We start from the raw sequence: 27,363 nt of genomic DNA on the forward strand, positions 1-27,363 counted from the left end.
GCAAACGTTTTAATTTATTACTTCATAGCTATTATTTTCTCAACGTTTTTTCAGGCAGTAACCGTATCTGCTGCTGCTTGTGCATACACAAATTTATCATAGTATGACACACTGAGTTGCATGAGAAACTGTGACATATTGCATGTTTCAATTTATTACTTCTTTACTACTAACTCTATTCGCAACACATTTTCCAGATGGTATCCACATATGCCCCTGAATGATTGTAGAAAAATACACTCAGATGAGAATGGTCATGGGATACCTCCTAATGTAATGTTGGACCTGGTTTTGCCTGGCATAGTGCAGAAACTCAATATGGTACAATGGGATTCATGTTGGGTGATGTGGGTGGCCAGATCATTCGCTCGAACTGTTCGAAATGTTCTTCAAACCAATCACGAGCCATCATGACCCGGTGACATGGCACATTATCATCCATGAAAATTCCACGTTGTTTGGGTACATGAAGACCATGAATGGCTGCAAATGGTCTCCAAGTAGCTGAACATAACTGAGGACCCAGTCCATTCTACGTTGAACACAGCCCACAACAATATAGTACCATTACCAGCTTGCACAGTACCTTGTTGACAACCTGTGTTCATGGCTTCGTGGGGTCTGTGCTACATTTGAACCATACCAGCAGCTCTTACCAACTGAAATCAGGTGTCATTGGACTGTGCCACAGTTTTACAGTAGTCTAGGGTCCAACCAGTATGGTCATGAGCCCAGGAAAGTCTCTGCAGGCGATGTTGCGCTATTAGCAAAGGCACTCGTGTCGGTTGTCTGTTGTCATAGTCTGTTAACGCCAAATTTTGCTGCACTGTCCTAACGGACATCGTACATCCCACATTGATTTCTGTGGTTATTTCATGCAGTGTTGCTTGTCTGATACCACTAACAGCTCTAGCAAATGCAGCTATTCTCGGTCGTTAAGTGAAGGCCAACGACCACTGCGTTGTCTGCGGTGAGAGGTAATGCCTGAAATTTGATTCTGACGGCACACTCGTGACACTGTAGATCTCAGAATACTGAATTCCCTAACTATTTCCAAATTGGAATGTCCCATGCATCAAGCTGTAACTAACACTCCATGTTCTAAGTCTGTTAATTCTCGTCATGTGGCATAATGTGCATGTCTCTATCCGATGACTTTTGTCAGTTCATTGTGTATCATTGTATGACTCATGATACAGGAGATATAACGTCATAAAGAATGACCAACGTGAGAAACTGACGCATCACACAAGACATTTTAATTTATTACTTCTTCATGATAAAAAGCTCATCCTAAATCAATGGAACGATTTCAGCCAAATTTGGTACACATATTAGTCACTACTGGAAAAAAAATACTGTAGGGGTAAGTAGCTCCAGCGCCTCTATCGGGGTGAGTAAGATAACTTGCACAGGGAAGGACAATGAGGGGGAAGAAGGAAATAGGCACAGATAGAAGGAGGAGGAGATGAACAGAGATAGGGGTGGGGGAAATAGACAAAGAGAGGAGTGAGAAGGAAATGGGCATAGAGAGGAAAGAGGAGGAAATAGGCAGAGAGATGGAGGAGGAGGAAATGGACAGAGAAAGGGAAGAGGAGGAAACGGACAGAGAGAGGGGGAGGAGGAGATGGAATTAGAGAGGGGAGGAGAAAATGGACAGAGGGGGTAGAGGCAGATGGATACAGGGGGAGAAGGAGATTGAGGAAGGGGGGAAGGAGATGGGCAGAGAGTGGGGAGCGGGGGTGGAGATGGAGTGAGAGACATGGAAGGAGGAGATGGACTAATAGAAGAATGGAATAAACGCATACCCGGGAAACGCCGGATACGCTACATGGTTTATAAAGTGTGGTCATTCCACTTTAGGGCGCTGCAAATGGTTATTCCTAGGTATGTTACTGTTGTTACTGTTTCCAGCAATACACCGCCATCAGTATAGTCCAAAACTAGTGGATCTCTACGGGTATTTATGTGCAATATGCGCAATCTGTGCAATATATATTTACGTTCAGGGTCAATGTCAGTCCCAGCACCAAAAGTAGATCTTTTGCAGGTCATCCTGTACTTCGTTACAGTCCTCTGGCGTTGCATTCTTCGTATAAACAGCATCGAAAGCAAAAAGCTACTTGGGGCTTCCGACTGAACATTTATATATGCAGTAAACACGAATGATCTTATAACACTCCCCAAGGATTTTCGAAAAATTATCGTTATATCTGTCGACTTGGTTCCGTTAAGATAGTGTCGAGTTCTATCTGCTAGGGAGTCGTTGAATCCAGTCACAAACTTGGTTCTGTACTCGGTTAGTTTGTGTTTCGCTCTCTAAATGATAGTGCATAACTGTATCGCATACTTTTCGGAAGTCAGTAACATGGCATCAGCTTGGATGGCTGCGGCTCTCTGACGGGGCAAACAGAGCGAGCAAAGTTTCACAAGAACCTTGTTGATTCCTATACTCCAGATTTTTTCGAAAGAGGTCATAATACGTTAGCATAAAAGGCATAAGTAGCCGCTATGTCAAGCCTGAAGCGTTTCGGTAAGTGCAGTTCACTTTCGCGGAAGAATTGGTAGCGGTTCCGCATCGCTAGCGCAATAACCGCGTGACAACGCTGTATCCCAGTCGCTGTTGGTGAAAGTATTCGAAGTTACGTGTACTACGTTACTAAAATAACTCAGTCCGCATTCATAAACAATTCTTCAAGCTTTCCTTTGCGTGCGTCGAAAGTGTAGTGAAATGTGCGTAGTGTACTAAAGCAGAGAGCAGACCTCTTTCTGTTGTCGTTACTCTGTCAGTGTGCAAAATTGTTTCGACTAATAAACGTCACGTCACTGTACAGAACATGGGATATACGTGACAGCGTAGCGGTAAAAATTAAGTCTTACGGCAGTGGATCCCAACCTAGCGATAATTAGCCCGTGAGGGGTAAAATTTAATTTTATGAGGGTAAAAAGAAAAGGGTTCAATTATTTTTCGGTCGCGAAATTAAATTACATTTGAAAGACGATTACTACTACCAGTATTTCCTAAGACTGTATGTAACAGTGATTATGCAAGTTACCAACAGTTACAATTTGTTTCAAATACAAACATTAATGCCTGATGCAATGTGGCGCAGACTAAAGTTAGCGAAACGAATGTATGGACATCAACCTCCTCACCCAGTCTACCCACAATACAAACACTTTGAAGTTTGTACCATGTACCTATGACAGTAAAATTGAGATATATGCACCACATATGCTTAAATATCTCATGATAATGCCTTCTAATTGACAGCACAACACAACTACTGTGCAGTAGGGCCTACGCTGTATTATTATGATTACTATTATTTGCTGCGGTCAGACACAACGCATTGACAGTCTGGAGTCTCTCGGTTTATACTAGTAAGGAGTCCAACAATCAAATGATTTACAAACGGTAGGCCGAAGTATAGTGCATACATTTTAATTTGGTCGATTACAAATGGGCTTGTAGGATGTGGGTGAAGCAAATGTCGCTATAGAGAGGAGTGGTGCAGAGGAAGCATGCTTTGTAACAACTGTCTACCCTCAAGGTGGATAGTTGGCATTCTTTTCTGAGAAGAAGTTAAAGGTAGCACTAGCGATGGGCCGAGAACTGCTATATCCTCCACAAATATTACAAAAATTGACGTACATATGTGTGCGTGATTCATAACCCCCCCCCCCCCCCCCCCCCCTAAACCACCGGACCGATTTCAACCGGACGTGGTTCACACACGCCTTACTGTCGGGCAACAATCGCTATGCCTACCTATCACAGTAAAGGAAATATAACACCACAGACAATGAGATGAGCGACAAACTGCCGCATCATGGCCCACGTTGATACATATTACACTACTGGCCATTAAAATGACTACACCACGAAGATGACGTGCTACAGACGCGAAATTTAACCGACAGGAAGAAGATGCTGTGATATGCGAATGATTAGCTTTTCAGAGCAATCACACAAGGTTGGAGCCGGTGGCGAAACCTACAACGTGCTGACATGAGGAAAGTTTCCAACCGATTTCTCATACACAAACAGCAGTTGACCGGCGTTGCCTGGTGAAACGTTATTGCGATGCCTCGTGTAAGGAGGAGAAATGTGTACCCATCACGTTTCCGACTTTGATAAAGGTCAGATTGTAGCCTATCGCGATTGCGGTTTATCGAATCGCGACATTGCTGCTCGCGTTGGTCGAGATCCAATGACTGTTAGCAGAATATGGAATCGGTGGGTTCAGGAGGGTAATACGGTACGCCGTGCTGGATCCCAACGGCCTCGTATCACTAGCAGTCGAGATGACAGGCATCTTATCCGCATAGCTGTAACAGATCGTGCTGCCACGTCCCGATTCCTGAGTCAACAGATGGGGACGTTTGCAAGACAACAACCATCTGCACGAACAGTTCGACGACGTTTGCAGCAGCATGGACTATCAGCTCGGAGACCATGGCTGCGGTTACCCTTGACGCTGCATCACAGACAGGAGCGCCTGCGATGGTGAACTCAACGACTAACCTGGGTGCACGAATGGCAAAACGTCATTTTTTCGGATGAATCCAGGTTCTGTTTACAGCGTCATGATGGTCGCATCTGTGTTTGGCGACATCGCGATGAATGCACATTGGAAGGGCGTATTCGTCGTCGCCATACTGGCGTATCACTCGGTGTGATGGTATGGAGTGCCATTGTTTACACGTCTCGGTCACCTCTTGTTCGCATTGATGGCACTTTGAACAGTGGACGTTACATTTCAGATATGTTACGACTCGTGGCTCTACCCTTCATTCGATCCCTTCGAAAGCCTACATTTCGGCAGGATAATACACGACCGCATGTTGCAGGTCCTGGACGGCCCTTTCTGGATACATAAGCCAGCATATTCTCAAGATCTCTCACCAACTGAAATCGTCTGGTCAACGGTGGCCGAGCAACTGGCTTGTTACAATAGGCCAGTCACTACTCTTGATGAACTGTGGTATCGTGTTGAAGCTGCATGGGCAGCTGTATCTGTACATGCCATCCAGGCTCTGTTTGACTCAATGCCCAGGCGTATCAAGGCCGTTATTACGGCCAGAGGTGGTTGTTCTGGGTACTGATTTCTCAGGATCTATGCACCCAAATTGCGGGAAAATGTAATCACATATCAGTTCTAGTATAATATATTTGTCCAATGAATACCTGTTTATCATCTGCATTTCTTCTTGGTGTAGCAATTTTAATGGCCAGTAGTGTACTTATGTCGCTAAAGGCTCCTACACAATTATATCATGGTATCACACATGGTTCAGGAGATATAACGTCATAAACACTGAGCTGCGTGAAAATCTGCCGCATTGTGCATAACGTTTACGTTTATTACTTCGTTATTACTGACTCTATTAGCAACAAATTTTGAAGACAGTATCCACATATGCTGCTGAATGCAGCTACACAAACATGTCATTGTACGACATATAGTTCAAGAGATAAGACGTCATAAACATTGAGACGCGTGAAAAAATGCGTCATTATGCGTTTTAACACATTTATTCTTCACTACTAAGACACTTCTACATCGAGTCAACTTAAGGAAATCCCTGACAGCTGGCAGTACTTTTAACAGCTTTCAGCTGCGAAACGCCAACGGCTGTAGGCGAAAACAATAGTTGCCTATAGAGCTATGAGGAGGTGTTGCCACACAGATGTTTACAAAATCGCGTTGTAGACCCTCGAAGCAGCTGCACCGTGCGTACTAGAAATATTGTTTATAATAAAGTTCTAAGTAATGTAAACATTATAGTGGATTTGTATTTTGCATACAGTGTGTCTTAATTTAGATACTGTACTTACACATTTGTACATTATGCATATTTCTTTATACTACCGTTTCATAATTTCAAGGTGTTTACACGAATACATGGAAATGAAAATTTTTCGTTTGTCATAGAAATTTAGCAAAATGTATACCTGGGTAATGTCAGATTTGTCATCTAGTCAGTCTATATAAAAAAAAGATAGTTAGAAATAAGGAGTATCAGTTGTCTCATTGACTCATCAGTTCGTGGTTTAATAAAACAACCATAAAACTACATAAATATCATTTATCTTTCGTCATTTTAAAGTGTTCAAAGAAAATGCTTTTTCATTTTAAAGTTTAGTTAGGCGCTAATATTGATAATGCTTGTGCAAGGTTATTAGCTAATATCAGATTGCACTCGTAGGTAACGGTCTCAGAAAGTTTGGAAATCAATGTCTTATGGAATGATGGGCTGGTAGACCCCCGAGGGGTAAGTTAAACCACCTAACTGGAAAGGTTTTTCTTCCTTCACACACAATGCCTCTTTTCCTTCTCGAAGTGTTAAAGCATTGTCTTAAGTTACTTGTTGAGCGCAGGTGAATGCAAGGGGTATATGTATAGTGTAATGTCGCGTGATGATGAAAGAATGGAGAGGGTGAAACACGGTGCTTGCACACAACGTACCCCTCTCGAATAACATCAAGGCGGCCGCCGAGATCATTACCATTATCGCTGTCACTTTTCCTCAGTCCATGACAGACTGCAGGAGATACGGAATTTAACCCAAGATTTCGCACAGAGTATGGTGGCCAGAGCCGTTCGCTATCACCTGTCCTCTCCGTACCGCCCTAAAGCTAATGCTGAAAATGTTTTTACTACCGAGAACTAGAATCGGTAACATCTGAAGCGAGCGCCATCTCATGTGTACATTAGTGACCCCGGCCGTGGAAGAGGGCAATATTCTGGTCATGCCTGTACTACAGGCCTTGGCGACTCAGAAGGAATAGTGAGGCTTAGAGTCATGTAATTGTCTGCTGCCCTGACAAGGAAAGCAAGGTGGACACTTGAAGACGGATACGGGCAAAACCTTCATGCATCCAGTTTCATCAAACGTTTTCTTCTGGTACCGAGACTTCCGTGTAAAACGATAAAACGAGTAACATTTCCCTCAACTGCACAGATATTCTAAAAAAAGATCATCTGAGGCTAACGACCTGACAATGCAGACTTATTTCCAATGGAGTCCTTTCAGATAGCAAATGCATATTGTGTTAACAACGGCACAGTTATAACACACTCCTCGATTCGGGCGTCTTTTAACCTTATCCGTTCTATCCTTACAATACGTAATATATAACGTAATAAGTGTGATAAAATACGATTTCTTATCCGGTAACTCCAGTTATTACCTGACACTGCAAGAATACGAGATGATGTTTTGCTACTTAATTTGGCGGTATTACGGAATGGACGAAGAAAGAAAGAAAGATCAAGATTTAACAGTTAGTAGACGGAGAGATAATCAATACAGGACAAACATGGGGAAGAATTAGGCCATGACGATTTGAAAATAAACGTCTCGGTATTTGACTTATCGATGTAAGAAAACCACGGGGATCCGAATTCCTGGTGCGAGTTCAGTGCACAATTGCGCCAGCCTATTCGGTTTGAGAGCTATTCACGTAATCACTCACTATCCGATAAAGCAGCAAGTCTAGATACCCATGGGTCGTATAACCTGTCAGAACTGCTGAAATTTTCCCATCATTCATCATGTGACTCTTTAACCACTTTTTTATTATTATCAAAACTAGCTTTCGGCTAAGTAGCCATTCAACTAGGTCATCTGGTTCTTACAGTGCATTAGTTCTTGTTGTCTCCACACTACAAATAGTAGACGAGTTTTGATATCTGGATTGACGATAGCAGAACTAAAGAATATATACCATGCAAAATGACAAGAGTAAGTAAAACTTCACTGAAAACGAGGGAGGCACGTTAGCATCTAATAAATATAGAGGTAGAAGGAAGTCTTTCTTGAATTGCAGCCTTACTTGAGAACGAAATAGGTAGATAAACAGTACAGACAAGACGAGAATCGAAGCATTTGAAATGTAGTGCAACAAAGAATGTTGAAGATTAGATGGGTTCAACGCATAACTAATGAAGAATGAATAAATTTGTGGCTCAACTTGACTGAAAGAAGGAGCAGATTAATAGGAAACATCCTGAGACATAAAAGAAGAATGTTAATTTGGTAATGGGGGAAGTGTGGGGTTTAAAAACAGTAGAGAGAGACCACGTCTTGACTCCAGTAAGTAGTTCAAGTCGATGTAGGTTGTACTAGTTTTGTAGAGATGGGACGACGCGGAGAGCTGTATCAAACCACTGTTCAGCCTAAAGACAATACCAACAACAAGAACATTAATATTTAGACTCGTTATTCATTCGTACGCAGTCACACACAATCTTTTGCCCATTTCTGTCTATTTTAATTCTGACTCTCTATGTACACAAAGTAATGGTGTATTTGAAATCCCCACCAATGTACGAGGCTGAATTCGAACCCGCGACTTCTAGCGTACCAGGCAGCAGCAATACGCCGAGACCGCGGAGAGGACCTATAAACTGAGAAAACTGTTCAGGGCGATTATAATGAAGTACTTGCGTTCTTCCCATTAGAAGAGAAACTACACTACCTTATAAAAAAATACAGAATTTAAAATTAAAGCTTCAGTAGGGCGGATCACAAATATAGCTTTTTAGCTGGTTGAAGACTGCCTAAATATCACCAAGTCTTTCAACTTTTCATCACTTTCCTTTGCTCTTCACGTTGGACCTTCCGCCTATTGAAATATTGTTCTCAAGATTGCTTGCTTGCTAATGAACACTAACTTCCCACTGTTTAGTCAAGTGATAGTACTATTCGCTCACTCCACATGCGAGCGACGTATGTAGCGATCCGCCACATCGGCAACCGATCACTTCGTAGATCGCACTTGTGTTGGCAAATCACAGCGATCAGTACTGATCACATGAAAATCCCATGCAGTCTGATGATGGATCACCTGCCATTCGTGGTTGCAATGTTTAACTGGCTGGTTATCAGCGATGTGAGACAATATGGTTGCGACTCGTTTCTCTAGTTATTAAGTGTTGTCGTGAGTTTTGTTTCGGCCCTAGTTGAGTAAGAACTTTGCGCTAGAATTTTTAGTTATTACGGAACCACGAACTACTCTGACAAATAATGTGGAGGTTGGACTCGCCATTTGAATTAAGGAATAATACAAAATACACCCTCTGATTCTGTAGTGATTAGTATTTTGAAGCTTGTTTTATAGAAGTAGAATTGATGGGAAAGTAATAGCAACAGTCGCGATACAATAGGCTCCATCTGATGATTTTGAGGTAATTGTGGAATAATTATACATACTGTAACTAAAATTTTTAACTTCTAACGTTCGTGATAGCTTTACACAGAAGCTTTGAAAAATAGTAAATACACATGCTATACAGTAAAAACTCAACTGTGGCTGAACTCACAATCAGCGAAAGCAGCGTAGGCCATGACTGCAAAAACAGCAATAATTGAGCTACATTGCGGCTAACCTTATTTCAGATGAGATGATGGTATGGGATTATCGGTCAGGAGATCCCGTCTGGGGTTGTAAGGCTGTCTGGTGCAATACTTTCAGTTTGAGGCTACTTCAGTGACTTGCACGTCTTTGTGAAGAAGGTGAGATGAAATGATTAGGCCAACACAAACGCCAGGTCCCCAAGCGAACACAATCTCCGATCCGGCCGGGGATCGAGCCCGGTACCCCGCAAACAGGTAGCAACACAAACCTTTGCTATAACTAATATATTGTAGACCCCGGGCTGTGGACAGTTTCGAATGAACAGCTGTCAAGACTTCGGGATATATTGCGATTGTCCGAATATTTCGCCGAGTGGCATACATCGTTTGGCGCGAGAATATGTTAGCAATCGATTTTTAGGCGAGCTACTTTGACAATGTGAGGCAGACAGTCTGTTAGTCATATGTCATGGTGCAGGTTCGTAATAATGCACCGCCAAACATAGTAAAACACAACTTGTCAATAAAGTTCTTGTGCCAACTAGTAATAAGTAAGAAGCAATTTAGTAATGTACAGTTATGTGGAATATATTCTTCAAGCGTTAAAAATACACGCAACATTATCTGATTAATCTCTTATTTGTAGAACTGCTCAATCATACGCACATAACCTTAAACAGTGTTGTTATTTTCAGTTCAATGGGTAATTTCTCCCCCCTGCCTCTCCCCCAACAAAAATGGCCACTACAGCTGCTGGGTCCTTAGTTGTGCTACATGAGATATATCGATAAGCTGTCTCTCTTTATAAGCATTGAACATTGAGTTGTCTGCCCGCTTTAAGTAGTAACCAAAAAGCATTCAGAATCGACGTTTTTCGATTTCTATCTCGCGTGGCTGCTCCCAGATGTCTCGTTGCCTAGAATCTGCCCAGAGCTGCCTAAATGCAAAAGAGCAAACACGTAAAGTACATAACATAGATTTTTTATTAATATGTGTATAAACTCTATATATAAAAAGGAATGTCTTGACTGTTTGACTCATTATCGCCCAGCCCAAAACGCTAAGAACAGAAACTTGGAATTTGGCTTAATCTTTTACTGCAGGCGTCGTTTAAGAAGAGATTTTTCGAAATTCCACCCCTAGTGGGTGAAATAGAGGACTGAAGGTTTTTTGAAAATATATCGCTATTAAGACGATCTTGAGCTAGGACTACGAAAATTTGAATCTGGTTAAGTAGTAGGCAGAAGTTTATTTTTAAAATAAAGTGTTATTAAAAAAACCGCTAAAGCATTTTTTAAAGCTGCATCTATGAAAATTAGCATTTGACTTCTCGGTCAGAAATAAAAAGGTACGTATTGCAGCGCTTTTGGAACTTGCAACCCCGAAGGGATTGAAACAGGGGAAGAAAAGTTACATGAAAATATTTCAGTATGAAAGTACGTTTAAGGGAGATACTGTGCACAAGAATACCTGTTTAAGATAAGGCAATTCAGTTCTAGGTGTAACACTGGCGCTAATAACTATAAAGCACTTATCCGATTTGTCTTTTTTTCGGTTTTTGGTCAGAAGTACATTAGGAGAAGATCAATCTTCAATGGCTTTAATTAGTGTGAAAAGTTTATAAGGTGTTGTAATTTATGGACTAAATCATGGAAAACTATTTAAAAGTTATTACTGTAAATCGACTTAGCTAGAATCGCGTTGGAAAAAGTAGCAGCTCTTTAATACATAATTTTTCAGTAGGTGTAAAATATGTTTTTAAAATTACTTTGTTGTGATTACTAAGCAAACATGAGCGAAGCAGCGAGCGCTGTGTTAGTCGCGTATAACGATGGACGATTCCTTGTAAATTGGGTTATTCCAAAAAACCATTTGACGATAAATTTTTTATGTTGTAGATATTTTATCTGCGAAAGCCCCTAAGACATTAAAAATCTCGCAACACACCAAAGCGGCCAGACAGGGCGGTTGAGAAACGCTGCCGTTGAGCGTTCTACTATAGGCTGCCACCCACAGGCGTTCTCGCTGCAGCGCAGTGGTTGGCCCTCACCTGAGTGTTGTCCGCGAAGATCTGTGCTGCAGACTGCGCTGGTCGCGGCCGCCTTTTGAAAGCGAAAGTGTGGCCCTGGAGGGAGGGAAGGAGGGGGGAGGGCTGCGGCGCTAACCAATGGCCCCGGCCCCCACCCACTACCACCAACAATTCCCTCCACTAATCTCCAACTTCAGCGCTCGGCGTCATTGTTGGCTTCTCCTATCAAAACTCGCCTTATCTACAGGGGCTGGAGAAGGATGATGGATTAAGAAGTAAAATGTTTGAGGCAACACTTCCTAAACAGTTGCCAGCTCTTGGTGTGTGCGTACCGAGGGCGCAATGGAAGTCATGAATCCTCCTGGTCATCACTGAGATCGTCGTCTGTACCCATCACGTTTCCGACTTTGATAAAGGTCGGATTGTAGCCTATTGCGATTGCGGTTTATCGTATCGCGACACTGCTGCTCGCGTTGATCGAGATCCAATGACTATTAGCAGAATATGGAATCGATGGGTTCAGGAGGGTAATACAGAACGCCGTGCTGGATCCCAACGGCCTCGTATCACTAGCAGTCGAGATGACAGTCATCTTAGCCGCATAGCTGCAACGGATCGTGCAGCCTCGTCTCGATCCCTGAGTCAACAGATGGGGACGTTTGCAAGACAACAACCATCTGCACGAACAGTTCGACGACGTTTGCAGCAGCATGGACTATCAGCTCGGAGACCATGGCTGCGGTTACCCTTGACGTTGCATCACAGAGAGGAGCGCCTGCGATGGCGTACTGAACGACGAACCTGTTTGCACGAATGGCAAAACGTCATGTTTTCGGATGAATCCAGGTTCTGTTTACAGCATCATGATGGTCGCATCCGTGTTTGGCGACATCGCGGTGAACGCACATTGGAAGCGTGTATTTGTCATCGCCATACTGGCGTATCACCCGACGTGATGGTATGGAGTGCCATTGGTTACACGTCTCGGCCACCTCTTGTCGGCATTGATGGCAATTTGAACAGTGGACGTAACATTTCAGATGTGTTCCAACCCGTGGCTCTACTCCTCATTAGATCCCTGCGAAACCCTACATTTCGGCAGGATAATGCACGACCGCATGTTGCAGGTCCGGTACGGGCCTTTCTGGATACAGAAAATGTTCGACTGCTGCCCTGGCCAGCACATTCTCCAGATCTCTCACCAAGTGAAAACGTCTGGTCAATGGTGGCCGAGCAACTGGCTCGTCACAATACGCCAGTCACTACTCTTGATGAACTGTGGTATCGTGTTGAAGCTGCATGGGCAGCTGTACCTGTACACGCCATCCAAGCTCTGTTTGACTCAATGCCCAGGCGTATCAAGGCCGTTATTACGGCCAGAGGTGGTTGTTCTGGGTACTGATTTCTCAGGATCTATGCACCCAAATTGCGTGAAAATGTAATCACATGTCAGTTCATGTATAATATATTTGTCCAATGAATACCCATTTATCATCTGCATTTGTTCTTGGTGTAGCGATTTTAATGGCCAGTAGTGTATTCTACAAACAGCAGACTGAACAGCTTCAGAGTAGCAACTTTCCTTATAATTTACTTCATTAAACTTAGCTGGGATTAGTGTGAATAGAGGTAAAGCATTATAGCGGTAGTTTATTGTTAATTCAATATATGGGTATTACGGAGGCTGATTCCGAAATGATGTAACAAGCATTCAGGGATGATGGAGAAGGGTGAATTTATCAGTGTGAGGCAAGGGATCCTAGGCCGTAAACGACCGAGTCGAAAAGTATAAGCGAAAATCTACTCAAGTTCCGCCTTAGCCTTGTGTATCGCTCAAACTAAGGGCCCCAACTTCCGAACCTTAGTCATGACGTGCAGAATTCCCGCTGGAAACCTTCAGATAACTTCCGCTGTTGATGGACTAGCAACGGCGCATGTAATGTGATGTCAGGCAGACAGAAAATCGCAAGTCTGCGGTACAGTAACAATCAATTCCATTTACCTATGTAAGTTTCTCAAGTTACTACATTTACGACATGTGTTCGAAATGGCGTCTCCCAGCGCCAATGCAGGCAAGGCACCGTTGCACAAAGACCTGTGTTACCAGTTTTGATATCCCCGGTGTCTTTTGAACAGTATTGCAGCCAGCGAGAATTCTGGCCAGGAGACCCTCTTCAGTTTCGACATGCGTCTCATACACAAGACTTTTCACGTGGCTCCGTAAGAAGAAATCAAGTGGGCTGAGATCAGGTGAACTTGCTGGCCACGAAACAGCCCCCCCCCTCCCCCCTTCTGCCAGCCCACTCTTCAGAGAATGTCTGACCCAGGCTGGGTAGTCAGGTGTTCAGCATTTTACCGAACTGATAGGTGTTGCAGCCCCGTGTTCGGTGTTCGGAACCGAAGTATGTGTGGTTCGGTGTTTTCAGAATTCCATTCACGTCACTAATTTATTTATTGATTTGCAAAATCAAATCAATATACATTTGATAATTCGTACATATGAAAAATACGTAGAAAACATCAAAGGTGCTGGGCACTGAAGACGACAGTGATAAAGATAGTTTTTACGAAGAGGTCCGCTTATTAAATAAAACTTTGGAACTACTACAAAGTCAAACTTCTACGTCCACAAAAACGTTTTGTCGAAATCGTTTTTAGCAGAGATGAAACGCCTAATATAAAAACATCATCACGAAATCACACTAATACCATGATTCTTTTCACCTACATGAAAGTTCTCGTTACCCTTGGGAATGCAATGTCTCGATCACATTGTGAACAGCATTCCAAGGAGGATCTAAGGTTGGCGTAACACACAGAGTGTCACTGAATGCTACCCAGCAGAAGATTTTTATTTCACTGATGTGCATAAGGTGTGCACTTTCGAACAGCGTGCCTTTATTTTTGCTATTGTTTTGTTTTTATTTTGCAGTAAAGTTACTTTTCTAGTTTATTTTCTCATCCTGGTGCCTCTTATGCAGATGGTGCAAAACACTTTTGAGCAATTTTTGCTCTCAGTATATCGATTGTTGTTGGATGCGACGGAATACCACCGTATTAGTGTGTGGGGATTTTTCGTCGTTACTTGTATCACTCTATGGATTAACCCTGAAGTCAAAAAATAGTGATCAGTGGGGTGAGCGGCTGAATCCTTGTAGACCGTTGCTGGCTACTGGTGCCGAGAGCCTGGGTCCCATTCGCGTTCATTTCGGAGTTATACAGTGGGGTACACACAGCCTTGTCACACCAAACGAATAGCGACTATGATTCACAAGCCGCCGATGTTGTTTGCGCTTGGCTGGTAGCGACACGACATTATCATTAGGGCGGGCAACGAATCAAGGAGGCAAATCGGTGTTTACGGGTAAGATTGGCAGGGCGTAACTTAAGGGATATCGGCAAACTTCATTTTTGTTATTCTTATCCAGACAAGTGATGTTCTTCCCAGAGACGCGTCGTTTCTTTGAGTACCCAGAGGGTCAAAACGGATCCTTCAAATACAAATAATAAAAGGATCGGCTATTTGCAGTCGTCAGCAATGAAACTTGTAGGTGAGTTTTGTGGCTCAGGATGTACCTGGAAAGAAAGCAGTAATGAAAACGACATCTAGAGTGGCTGAAATCTGTATGTGGCGTACTAGGAGATGGGAAATGTACTGCCTGACAAAATAAATGAATCAATTCGAAAAGAAGCAGGAAAAAAATGGAACTTCACCGGCTGATAGGCTCTGTGATGTTATGTCTGTGATTAAAAAATCAAGTTAAATTTACAAAGAACTTGGCAGCATGAGCCCAGTAATCAGTATTATGTTGCACCCCGTTTGGTCTGCATGCACACACTGCTTCGGTTTGGCAGGGTGTCGTAAAGCAGTTGTATCCTCTCCTGAGGCAGTCTGGCCCACAGCTGTTTTTACTGGTCCTTGACATCCTGGAAACTGGCCCTGGGATGGAGTTGACGTCCGAGCTAGTCTCACACACGTTCCTTCAAGGGCAGATCTGATGATCTTGACGGTCAGTGGAGAATATCATCATCACGGAGACTGTTCATAGAGACATGTGCCATGTGTGGACGAGCACTGACCTGTTGCAAAAAGGCACAACGATACTGTCGCATGAGAGGCCAACACTTGAGGATGCAAGATGTCCGTGATGTGCAGAGTGTATCAAAACAATCATCCGATTTTAAAAATCAAAACTATTATGTTATTGGAGATACACTCCTGGAAATGGAAAAAAGAACACATTGACACCGGTGTGTCAGACCCACCATACTTGCTCCGGACACTGCGAGAGGGCAGTACAAGCAATGATCACACGCACGGCACAGCGGACACACCAGGAACCGCGGTGTTGGCCGTCGAATAGCGCTAGCTGCGCAGCATTTGTGCACCGCCGCCGTCAGTGTCAGCCAGTTTGCCGTGGCAAACGGAGCTCCATCGCAGTCTTTAACACTGGTAGCATGCCGCGACAGCGTGGACGTGAACCGTATGTGCAGTTGACGGACTTCGAGCGAGGGCGTATAGTGGGCATGCGGGAGGCCGGGTGGACGTACCGCCGAATTGCTCAACACGTGGGGCGTGAGGTCTCCACAGTACATCGATGTTGTCGCCAGTGGTCGGCGGAAGGTGCACGTGCCCGTCGACCTGGGACCGGACCGCAGCGACGCACGGATGCACGCCAAGACCGTAGGATCCTACGCAGTGCCGTAGGGGACCGCACCGCCACTTCCCAGCAAATTAGGGACACTGTTGCTCCTGGGGTATCGGCGAGGACCATTCGCAACCGTCTCCATGAAGCTGGGCTACGGTCCCGCACACCGTTAGGCCGTCTTCCGCTCACGCCCCAACATCGTGCAGCCCGCCTCCAGTGGTGTCGCGACAGGCGTGAATGGAGGGACGAATGGAGACGTGTCGTCTTCAGAGATGAGAGTCGCTTCTGCCTTGGTGCCAATGATGGTCGTATGCGTGTTTGGCGCCGTGCAGGTGAGCGCCACAATCAGGACGGCATACGACCGAGGCACACAGGGCCAACACCCGGCATCATGGTGTGGGGAGCGATCTCCTACACTGGCCGTACACCACTGGTGATCGTCGAGGGGACACTGAATAGTGCACGGTACATCCAAACCGTCATCGAACCCATCGTTCTACCATTCCTAGACCGGCAAGGGAACTTGCTGTTCCAACAGGACAATGCACGTCCGCATGTATCCCGTGCCACCCAACGTGCTCTAGAAGGTGTGAGTCAACTACCCTGGCCAGCAAGATCTCCGGATCTGTTCCCCATTGAGCATATTTGGGACTGGATGAAGCGTCGTCTCACGCGGTCTGCACGTCCAGCACGAACGCTGGTCCAACTGAGGCGCCAGGTGGAAATGGCATGGCAAGCCGTTCCACAGGACTACATCCAGCATCTCTACGATCGTCTCCATGGGAGAATAGCAGCCTGCATTGCTGCGAAAGGTGGATATACACTGTACTAGTGCCGACATTGTGCATGCTCTGTTGCCTGTGTCTATGTGCCTGTGGTTCTGTCAGTGTGATCATGTGATGTATCTGACCCCAGGAATGTGTCAATAAAGTTTCCCCTTCCTGGGACAATGAATTCACGGTGTTCTTATTTCAATTTCCAGGAGTGTATATACGTGAACAACATACTGTTGGAAAGAGCAAACTCACGAGTTTTACATGGTTCCCGCTAGGTGGCAGCAGTGTCCGCCCACTTCACCTCTAGTAAAAATGGTATCGGGACAACAGAAAGCATTTTGTGTTCTACGTTTCACGCAGTGCGGTTCAGTAATAACTGTTCAGTGTGACTTTCGCACTAGATATGGTGTGGATCCTCCTACATCACAGAGCATTAGACGACGGCATGAACAGTTCTGAGAAACAGGTTGTTTGTGTAAAGGCAAATCGCCGGGCAGTCCCCGAGACTGGTTTAGTCAGTTTATCCAGGTCCCATCTCCTTAAATTCCCACCTTTCTGCAGTTTCTTCATTTCTAATCTACAGTTCATAACCAATAATTATGGTCAGAGTCCACATCTGCCCCTGGAAATGTCTTACAATTTAAAACCTGTTTACTAAATCTCTATCTAACCATTATATAATCTATCTGATACCTTCTAGTATCTCCAGGATTCTTCCATGTATACAACCTTTTTTTATGATTCTTGAACCACAGATTTTCCATTTGTGTTCATGATACTTGAGTCCAAGAGAGCTGTCATATTTGCGTATGTCTCCTTCATGTGAACAGCATGACCAACAGGAATAGATGTTAGAAGGTTCCCGTTGTGAAGTAACACAGCTTTCAAACTAAGCTTGGAGGAGTCTATGAATAGCCTCCATTCAGTTGGATCATGGTTCAAATTCAAAGATTTCATCAAGCCATTAATGTCGCAGCAAACAACATTATTATTTTTCTTCTCAGTAAAGGGGAGCAGTTCCATGTGCCTTTTTCTGTACTGTGATATTCTCACATCACTTTGGAGAAGATTCCATTGCTGTAGTCGAGACCCAAGAATTTCTGCATTCTCCTTTGACAGGCCAAGGTCTCTAATGAGATCAGTCAATTCCGCTTGACTCAGTCTGTACGGTTTAACATCTTTCCCTCAAAATTAGGGTCATGGGATGTGGAAAGCTTGTTTGGTTCTTCTTGTTCCACACTGTCTTCATTTTCTACTTCAAACACACAATTTTCGGGTGGAGTAGGTTCAAAATGGTTCAAATGGCTCTGAGCACTATGGGACTCAACTGCTGAGGTCATTAGTCCCCTAGAACTTAGAACTAGTTAAACCTAACTAACCTAAGGACATCACAAACATCCATGCCCGAGGCAGGATTCGAACCTGCGACCGTAGCGGTCTTGCGGTTCCAGACTGCAGCGCCTTTAACCGCACGGCCACTTCGGCCGGCGGTGGAGTAGGAACTGGTAAACTATCTGAATGTGGAATGGGTCGAATAGCAGATGGTAGATTCGGGTACTGAACTGTTCTTCTTTTCTTCATAGACAATCCTGCCATTATAGGTGGAGTCAGGCAGAAATAGCAGTCATCTTTATGCTTTGTAGGCTCCCGCCAAATCATAGGCACAGTGAAAGCCATAGATCGTTTCTTCTTTTTCAGCCATTCTCGCAGTGTAACTGAACATACGTTCCAACATATATGTGGATCCCAAGACTTATCCTGGTCCCCTACTTTCATACCGAAATAATACTGATAGACAGTCTTTACAAGAGGCGTCAGATTGCGTTTCTGTGAGGAAAATGTTATTTCACCACAAATATAACAAAAGTTATTCATCATATTTACACATTTTCGTGGCATTTTTACAAATTTTACACTAAAAAAGCACTCGCAAACCAGAAATTTTGCATTAATTTGAGTAGAAACTACATGTAATTCACAGTCACGGCAAGAGTATCTATGTTTATGACTTACAAACAGCTGAAGAGCATCTGTGTTTTGTTATTTGACAGGTGCGCCAACTCCCCCCCCCCCCCCCCCCAAAAAAAAATCCCCAAATTTAAAATCTTCACTGTAAAAAATGAAATGTCACTTTATCTCCAAAACAAGCGCTAATCTGTAATTTTTATGGTGATTTTTGAATTCAGCAGATGGGAATACATGTAAATTTACTATATTTAAGCCCGAAACATTTTCATTGTTGCCCAGTGTTATTATCGTATTTTACTTTGCGCCAACCGGGAACACAAATGTTATTATAAGTGCTACCTAACTAATGTTTGTTGTAGCTAAGTTCGGAAAGCATAAATGTGAAAAGAAGAAACGAATATTGTGTACAAAAAAATTTTTACGTTGGCCCATTTTTTTGGCATTACGGTCAGAAGCGCAGCAAAAAGCAGTGAGAATTATTCATGCTAGCTGGGCAGATCTTAACGCTTCGTTCTTACCAATGTAATAAGGAACATGGACAGCGTTCCTGTTGTAGCTACCGTAGCTATTAGAAGCAGGAAAGGTATGCGACAGTTCGAGGAGTAGTAATATTCCATCATGAGTTCTTAACCGCAGTTTGGGCTTCGTTCGCTATTGTTCGTGTAACTCCACGATAACTGTCAGACATTTTATCACGTAGGTCTTGTAAAGAACGTGCTGTATCTTCATAACATATCTTTCCGTAAGTGGCCCCTGACATTAGGTGTAAACATTGATGGCACAGCTGAGAAGCCACTATCTCGGCAGGGTTTAACGTTCTACAATCAGTGAGGACTACCCACCAACAGCTGCAGCTAACCAAAGGGAATGCAACTTCAAAAAAAAAAAAAACCACTTAGAACGTCTGGCTGAGTAAAAGAAACATACGTTTTAAAGGACACAGTTGATTTATTTTTATATTAAGTCACAGACTTAACGGCGTGTTGAGTAACGGTGTATTTCCTTACAAAACGGGACTGAAAGGATATGTGTGTTAAAGTAGCACTGTGTGAGATGGTGCTTTCACTAGCTGCAGCAATTCCCGTCCAGTTTACAATCGATTGTCGCTGTTACGGCGTGACGATCGTCTGCATTCCCTGCCGGTTAGGATTAGAGTAGGCTACCGTAAGTCAGCGTATACTTCCTAGTAGTCTTGGTCACTTAAGATCCTAACAACATTACCAGTGCACGAGATGTGTTGCATACCTATCGGGCGTTAACTCATTTCTATCACTTTGTTTGCGTATGCCATCAGTGTAGCACTAGATTCCCCTAGCCCCTAGTAACCGGAATTATATATATATTAAATCTTGATAATCTGCCATTGTAACAGCAGTAACCGATCTAACAGCTGCACCAGACACTTGTGTCTTATATACACGTTGCCGACCTCAGCGACTACATACAAGGTGCGACAATAAAGTAATGAGACTGATGTGAAAAAAATGTTGCTTAGCGTTTTAGTCAAGTTTAGTATTGTCTGCTTCAAAATAGTTCCCTTCTGATTGCACACACTTTTCCAGCGCTTCTGCCATTGATGGTAACATTTCTGGAACTCTTCTTCTGTAATATCCTCCAATACCCCCGTTACAGATTTTGACATCTTGTGCTGTTTGAAAATGGTGTCTCTTGATCACCGTTTTGTATCTTGGAAATTGCTGGCACGGACACAAAGAACTCTTTTACGAAGTCTTTCTAAAATTTTTTTGTAGTAATAGACTATTAGTTAACTGTTTGTCCAGGAGGCACTCACTCTTTATGAACAATTCCCTTGGAATCAAAGAAGCACACAAGCATGCATTTCACTTTTGACTTTGACATGCGAGCTTTTTTTGGTCCGGGTGATCCTTTTGAGCACCATTGCGAACTTTGGCGTTTTGTCTCTGGATAGTACTGAAAAAACCAACTCTCATCACCAGTGATAACACGGCTCAACAATTCTGGATTGATGGCATGCTGTTGCGCAATATTATGCGGTTTCATTTCGGTGACGAGAGACACAAACACGTGTTAACTTATTGCAGCACAATTCACGACTGAACAGTTGCATCGAGGTGCTGCTTGGACTAGAAGCAGTTTATGGAGCAAGGTCAAAGATATTGGCCCTACGCAAGCCTGCAGGGTTGCCACATCTTGCAAAGAAAATCAGTCTTATAGGCATGCGTATTCAAATACAGAAATATGTAAACGGGTAGAAGACGCCGCTCCAGTCGGCTCCGCCTACATAAGACAAGTGTGTGGCGCAGTTCTTAGATTGGTTACTGCTGCTACAATGCAGGTTATCAAGATTTAAGTGAGTTTGAACGTTGTATTACAGTCGGCGCACGAGCAATTGGACACAGCATCCCCGAGGTAGCAGAGAAGTTGGGATATCCATGTCCGATCAATTCATTAGTGTACTGTGAATATCAGGAATCTGGTAAAACATAAAATCTCCGACGTCACTGTGGCCGGAAAGAGATCCTGCAAGAACGGGACCAATGACGAATGAAGAGAATCGTTCAGCTTGACAGAAGTGCAACCCTCCCGCAAATTGCTGCAGATTTCAATGCTGGGCCATCAACAAGTGTCAGCGTGCGAACCATTCAACGAAACATCATCGATATGGGCATTTGGAGCTGAAGCCTCACTCGTGTACCCTTGATGACAGCACGACACAAAGCCTTACACCTCGCCTCGGCCCGTCAGCACCGACATTGGACTGTTGATGACTGGAAAAATGTTGCCTGGTCGGACGAATCTCGTTTCAAATTGTATCGAGTGGATGGACGTGTACGGCTACGGAGACAACCTGATGAATCCATGGATCCTGCATGTCAGCAGGCGACTGTTCAAGCTGGTGGAGGCCCTGTAATGGTGTGGGGCGTGTGCAGTTGGAGTGACGTGGAACCCCTAATATGTCTAGATACGACTCTGACAGGTGACACGTACGTAAGCATCCTGTCTGATCACCTGCATCCATTCATGTCCATTGTGCACTCCAACGGACTTGGGCAATTCCAGCACAACAGTGCGGTACCCCACACGTCCAAATTGCTACAGAGTGGCTGCAGGAACACTCTTCTGAGTTTAAATACTTCCGCTGGCCACCAAACTCCACAGACATGAACATTATTGAGCATATCTGGGGTGCCCTGTAACGTGTTGTCTGGAAGAGATCTCCACCCCTACTATGGTCAGTCCTACAGGATTTATGGTGTCAGTTCCCTCCAACACCTTTTCAGACATGAGTCGAGTCCTTGCCACGTCGTGTTGCGGCACTTCTGCGTGCTCGCGGGGGCCCTACACGATATTAGGCAGGTGTACCATTTTCTTTGGCTCTTCAGTATCCCTTTACATAAAGGGTCATGTAATCTACTGTAAATTTTTGTTCTACATAGTTATCCTCATGCTTTTACCTAAAAATAATAGTATTAATAGCAAATTTGAAATTGTCAGTGCTTAATTCAGGTTTTACTCTAAAACTGATGGTTTGTAACCTGAAACAGAGGCACGTTGTAGTAAAAATTAATAAAGTGCCGACTTATAATACAGCGGTAGAAAACGCAATTTTCTCAAAAAAAAAAAAAAAAAAAAAGAAAGAAAGAAAGAGTCAGACTTCGCTTCAGTACTTCGTCGAGCTTATACGAAACACGTTTCTGTTATTCCTGAATAACTGTCGCACTTTTCAATGATAGCAGATAACACTTGCCTTTGATCACGACGAAGAACGTTCTCCTGAGTACAAAATAACAACAGCAATTATACAGATTTTTTATGTTTGTGCATATAAACTTTACTTGCATCAAAAGTAACTGCTTTGGTTGCATAAAAGTGCAGACGTTAGACGATCAGCCAATTTTATTACTTATAAAATGCAACTTATATTTTGCAAGGATACGAAATACATAATGGACTAACACTAAACGATGTGCCGTTCTAATTATTTGCAAAACAAACAAAAAACAAAGAGTAGTCGTCAGCTCCAAGATTCTCCCTCATCCTTTAATTTATGTTTCTTTCCCTACAATGCTAGCAATACTGCCGGTAATCCTACTATTTATTACGTCACTTGCGAGTGGTACGAAAACTACAGAACTGTAATTTTGGTACAGTGCAACTCTAGTTGAATCTTTTTACGACCGCTATTTTTACTCCTTGATAAAAGCCTGCGAGTGGTACAACATTACTTGTAGATACGATGGACAGTTCGCGTTGAAATACCAACACATCCGGCATCTTCATTCACGGTGTGGTCATGGGCACATCCCGATACGATAGCTACTTTCTACCATTCTGTCATTATACTGCACGGATTTCATGCAACCGAATGGCGCAGACACAATGATTGACTGCGAAGCGCTGAAGGATCACTTGATTGTTGGTACCTGTATGCCATTTTAAGGGGGTTGAGTTATATTTTGTCCAGTGAACTCACTAACATATCGAATAATTATCCAACCATAATCAGCTGAACTGGCTTACTGGACACTTACCTGGTACCGTTTGGCACCCCTTCACATTATGATGATGATGCCGACGTTTTGTAGCACAGATACAGCGGTACGCCGGATACGTTGTGCAGCTGTCCTGGTCCTCGACCATGCATCAGCCACCTACAATTTGCAGAAATTGGGTGCAATTGTGGGTCCGTGCCACAAAAGTCTCGCTCGAGGGAGTCCCGGATGTATACAACAGGACTGAGGTCACGTGACATGGAGTGAGCATACAATGCCGTGTTACTCGGGCCATTCTGACTGTGGGAGCGAAGTGTTAGTTCCTGTTTGCTTTTGGATAACACTTGCCATTCCATTCACTTTACAACGTAACGTGCTCGATGTAATAAAATAGTCCAGATCTGATCGTCGTCCTGGAAATCTTGCCGAGAACTGGATTCACATTTTAGGTTTATGCAACGTGTGAATATGTAATAAGCTCAGGATATGCCGGGGACCTTTTGATAACACTTTATTTCACAATGCGACACAGATCGAACGTCCCAGAAGCCGGACAACAGTGAGCCCAGCTCTCATAACTCGATTGCTTCTATAAATTTCATGACAATTGGAACAATGTCGATAGCGTTGATTTTACGAGTAAGAATTAAAAGTCATCACATCTCGGTAAATTAATATGCATTTGGAAATATTACAATTATTATCATTCGATCAATACACACAAATCAGTCCGAAGAAGAAGTTATGATAGGAATTTACATCAAATATGCGATGCAAACAATGCTTTTTATAGATATGTTAATTACACAATAAATAAATTAGGCACAGGACTACTGCCATATATTAGGTGTTTGATTGAAAAGACTCTTTTATCAGTAATACCGGATTGAACAGACTCTTTCATCAGTAATATCAGAAATTCCGACATTTAAATAGTAAGCAGGTTTTAGTTGTTGTTTATAGTTTCTGATCACTTAACATTCCCTAGGTAGGGATTACTAGTACTGATATTTTATTTACACTATGTTATACTGTCAATTGCAATCTAGGGTGATTACACACTGTAATTCAAGTATGAGTTTTGGTATCGAAACATTCAGTTTCCTATCTGAGCTGATCTGTTACGTTTCAGAAGGGACGGTGTAATGTTTTGCTGAAAGTACAGGTTGTGTGTGAGGTGCTACAGACTCGGAAACGAATGCTCGTGGTCAGACCATAGATTTCTCTATCGGCTACCGATGAGAGCCGGATTTTTTTCACTGCTGGTTCTAGTTTGGAATCGTCGACGTCATCCAGCCAATAGGTAGACACTGTAGTATCTGCTGTATATAAACGCCAATTAATTGGCAGTACGTCTACTGGTGCATTCCCTGTCTTTGTTGTTACAGCTATCGTCACACAGTAATTACACTACTGGCCATTAAAATTGCTACACCAAGAAGAAATGCAGATGATAAACGGGTATTCATTGAACAAATATATTATACTAGAACTGACATGTGATTACATTTTCACGCAGTTTCGGTGCATAGATCCTGAGAAATCAGTACACAGAACAACCACCTCTGGCCGTAATAACGGCCTTGATACGCCTGGGCATTGAGTCAAACAGAGCTTGGATGGCGTGTACGGGTAGCTGCCCATGCAGCTTCAACACGATACCACAGTTCATCAAGAGTAGTGACTGGCGTATCGTGACGAGCCAGTTGTTCGCCCACCATTGACCAGACGTTTTCAATTGGTGAGAGAATGTACTGGCCAGGGCAGCAGTCGAACATTTTCTGTATCCAGAAAGGCCCGTACAGGACATGTAATATGTGGTCATGCATTATCCTGCTGAAATACAGGGTTTCGCAGGGATCTAATGAAGGGTAGAGCCACGGGTCGTAACACATCTGAAATGTAACGTCCACTGTTCGAAGTGCCATCAATGCGAACAAGAGGTGACCGAGATGTGTAACCAATGGCACCCCATCCATCACGCCGGGTGATACACTAATATGGCGATGACGAATACACGCCTCCAACGCTTCCAATGTGCGTTCACCGCGATGTCGCCAAATACGGATGCGACCATCATGATGCTGTAAACAGAGCCTAGATTCATCCGAAAAAATGACGTTTTGCCATTCGTGCACCCAGGTTCGTCATTGAGTACAACATCGCAGGCGCTCCTGTCTGTGATGCAGCGTCAAGGGTAACCGCAGCCATGGTCTCCGAGTTGATAGTCCATGCTGCTGCAAACGTCGTCGAACTGTTCGTGCAGATGGTTGTTGTCTTGCAAACGTCCCCATCTGTTGACTCAGGGATCGAGACGTGGCTGAATGATCCGTTCCAGCCACGCGGATAAGATGCCTGTCTTCTCGACTGCTAGTGATACGAGGCCGTTGGGATCCAGCACGGCGTTCCGTATTACCCTCCTGAACCCACCGATTCCATGTTCTGCTAACAGTCATTGTGTAAGTAGGCTGTTTATGTTTTCTTATTGGCAACGTTACGTAGCGCTCTGTGTGAAAATCACTGGCTGTGCTGTGTGCAGTCTGTGGCTAGTTTGCATTGTTGTCTGCCATTGTAGTGTTGGGCAGCGGCAGCTGGATGTTAACAGCGCGTAGCGTTGCGCAGTTGGAGGTGAGCCGCCAGCAGTGGTGGATGTGGGGAGAGAGATGGCGGAGTTTTGTAATTTGTCATGAACTGCAATATATATCATGACTATTAAGGTAAATACATTGTTTGTTCTCTATTAAAATCTTTCATTTGCTAACTATGCCTATCAGTAGTTAGTGCCTTCCGTAGTTTGAATCTTTCATTTAGCTGGCAGTAGTGGCGCTCGCTGTATTGCAGTAGTTCGAGTAACCAAGATTTTTGTGAGGTAAGTGATTTGTGAAAGGTATAGGTTAATGTTAGTCAGGGCCATTCTTTCGTAGGGATTTTTTGAAAGTCAGATTGCGTTGCGCTAAAAATATTGTGTGTCAGTTTAAGCACAGTCATGTATAATTTGTCAAAAGGGGAAGTTACAATTGGATCTCGACCAACGCGAACAGCAATGTCTCGATACGATAAAGCGCAATCGCGATAGGCTACAATCTGACCTTTATCAAAGTCGGAAACGTGATGGTACGCATTTCTCCTACTTACACGAGGCATCACAACAATGTTTCACCAGGCAACGCCGGGCAACTGCTGTTTGTGTATGAGAAATCGGTTGGAAACTTTCCTCATGTCAGCACGTTGTAGGTGTCGCCACCGGCGCCAACTTTGTGTGAATGCTCTGAAAAGCTTATCATTTGCATATCACAGCATCTTCTTCCTGTCGGTTGAATTTCGCGTCTGTAGCACGACATCTTCGTGGTGTAGCAATTTTAATGGCCAGTAGTGTACTTGTACACCAACGCAGGCCATCTGTTTATGGGATGGGGGATGTGTTCTCCATTCACTGTGAAGATAGTTTTCCTTCGAGACGACAGCATTTCACTTCTATGGACTGTGCAACACTGAATGACAAAATGCCAGTGTCCCAGAGTTGAAGGAAGACAGAAGCTGAAAATTAAATATATGCTCAAGAACGCTGATTGGCAGAATGACAAATTCCATGAACTGAAAGAAGAGAGAAGCTGAATGTGATATCTACGTGGTTCATCTTCTCTAATAGAAATAGCTCTTTGTGCAGAAGCAAAATAAAAAAAAAAAATGTGTCAAACAAGTGTTTAGCTACCAGAAGATCATTAGCCAGCATGATTGGCTTTCTTGAAATTTTTTTCTTTACGAACGTATGATCAGCTGTACGTCTTTTGTAAAAAGCACCCTATATTTTTATTCGATAATACATTTCTTCTCCTCAAGTGTTGAATCCCGCCTACTCGTCAAATGCGGGGTGTCTAGGAAACTTGCTTACTCGGATCGCCAGACAGTAATTCAAGCAAATCGTATTGAAGACTTTTATTACGAAAGTAAATGATTACAGTAATTAACTTTGTGCCAAATAGATGTATCGCAAGCAAAGGGCGACAGACAAAATAAACAATGTTCGTCAGTGTACTCAATTCCTGGGTCGCTGGTCTTGAAATGCCTAATCTCGATGCTTCTGAAGAAGTGGCCGCGAC

The 27,363-nt window shown here is 43.5% G+C and overlaps 1 protein-coding gene across 1 annotated transcript in view; it reads right to left on the reverse strand.

The window, feature by feature from the left end:
* The window catches only part of LOC124595612 (putative defense protein Hdd11), a 49,944-nt gene extending 38,481 nt beyond the window's left edge, over positions 1 to 11,463 (reverse strand). Inside the window, exon 1 of the mRNA XM_047134430.1 lies at positions 11,417 to 11,463. The gene's annotated coding sequence lies outside the window, so the exon portion shown is untranslated. The remainder of the gene's footprint in view (positions 1 to 11,416) is intronic.
* Between the last annotated feature and the right edge of the window lie 15,900 nt (positions 11,464 to 27,363).

This window comes from Schistocerca americana, chromosome 2 (assembly GCF_021461395.2).
Source record: "Schistocerca americana isolate TAMUIC-IGC-003095 chromosome 2, iqSchAmer2.1, whole genome shotgun sequence".
NCBI classification, from domain to species: domain Eukaryota; kingdom Metazoa; phylum Arthropoda; class Insecta; order Orthoptera; family Acrididae; genus Schistocerca; species Schistocerca americana.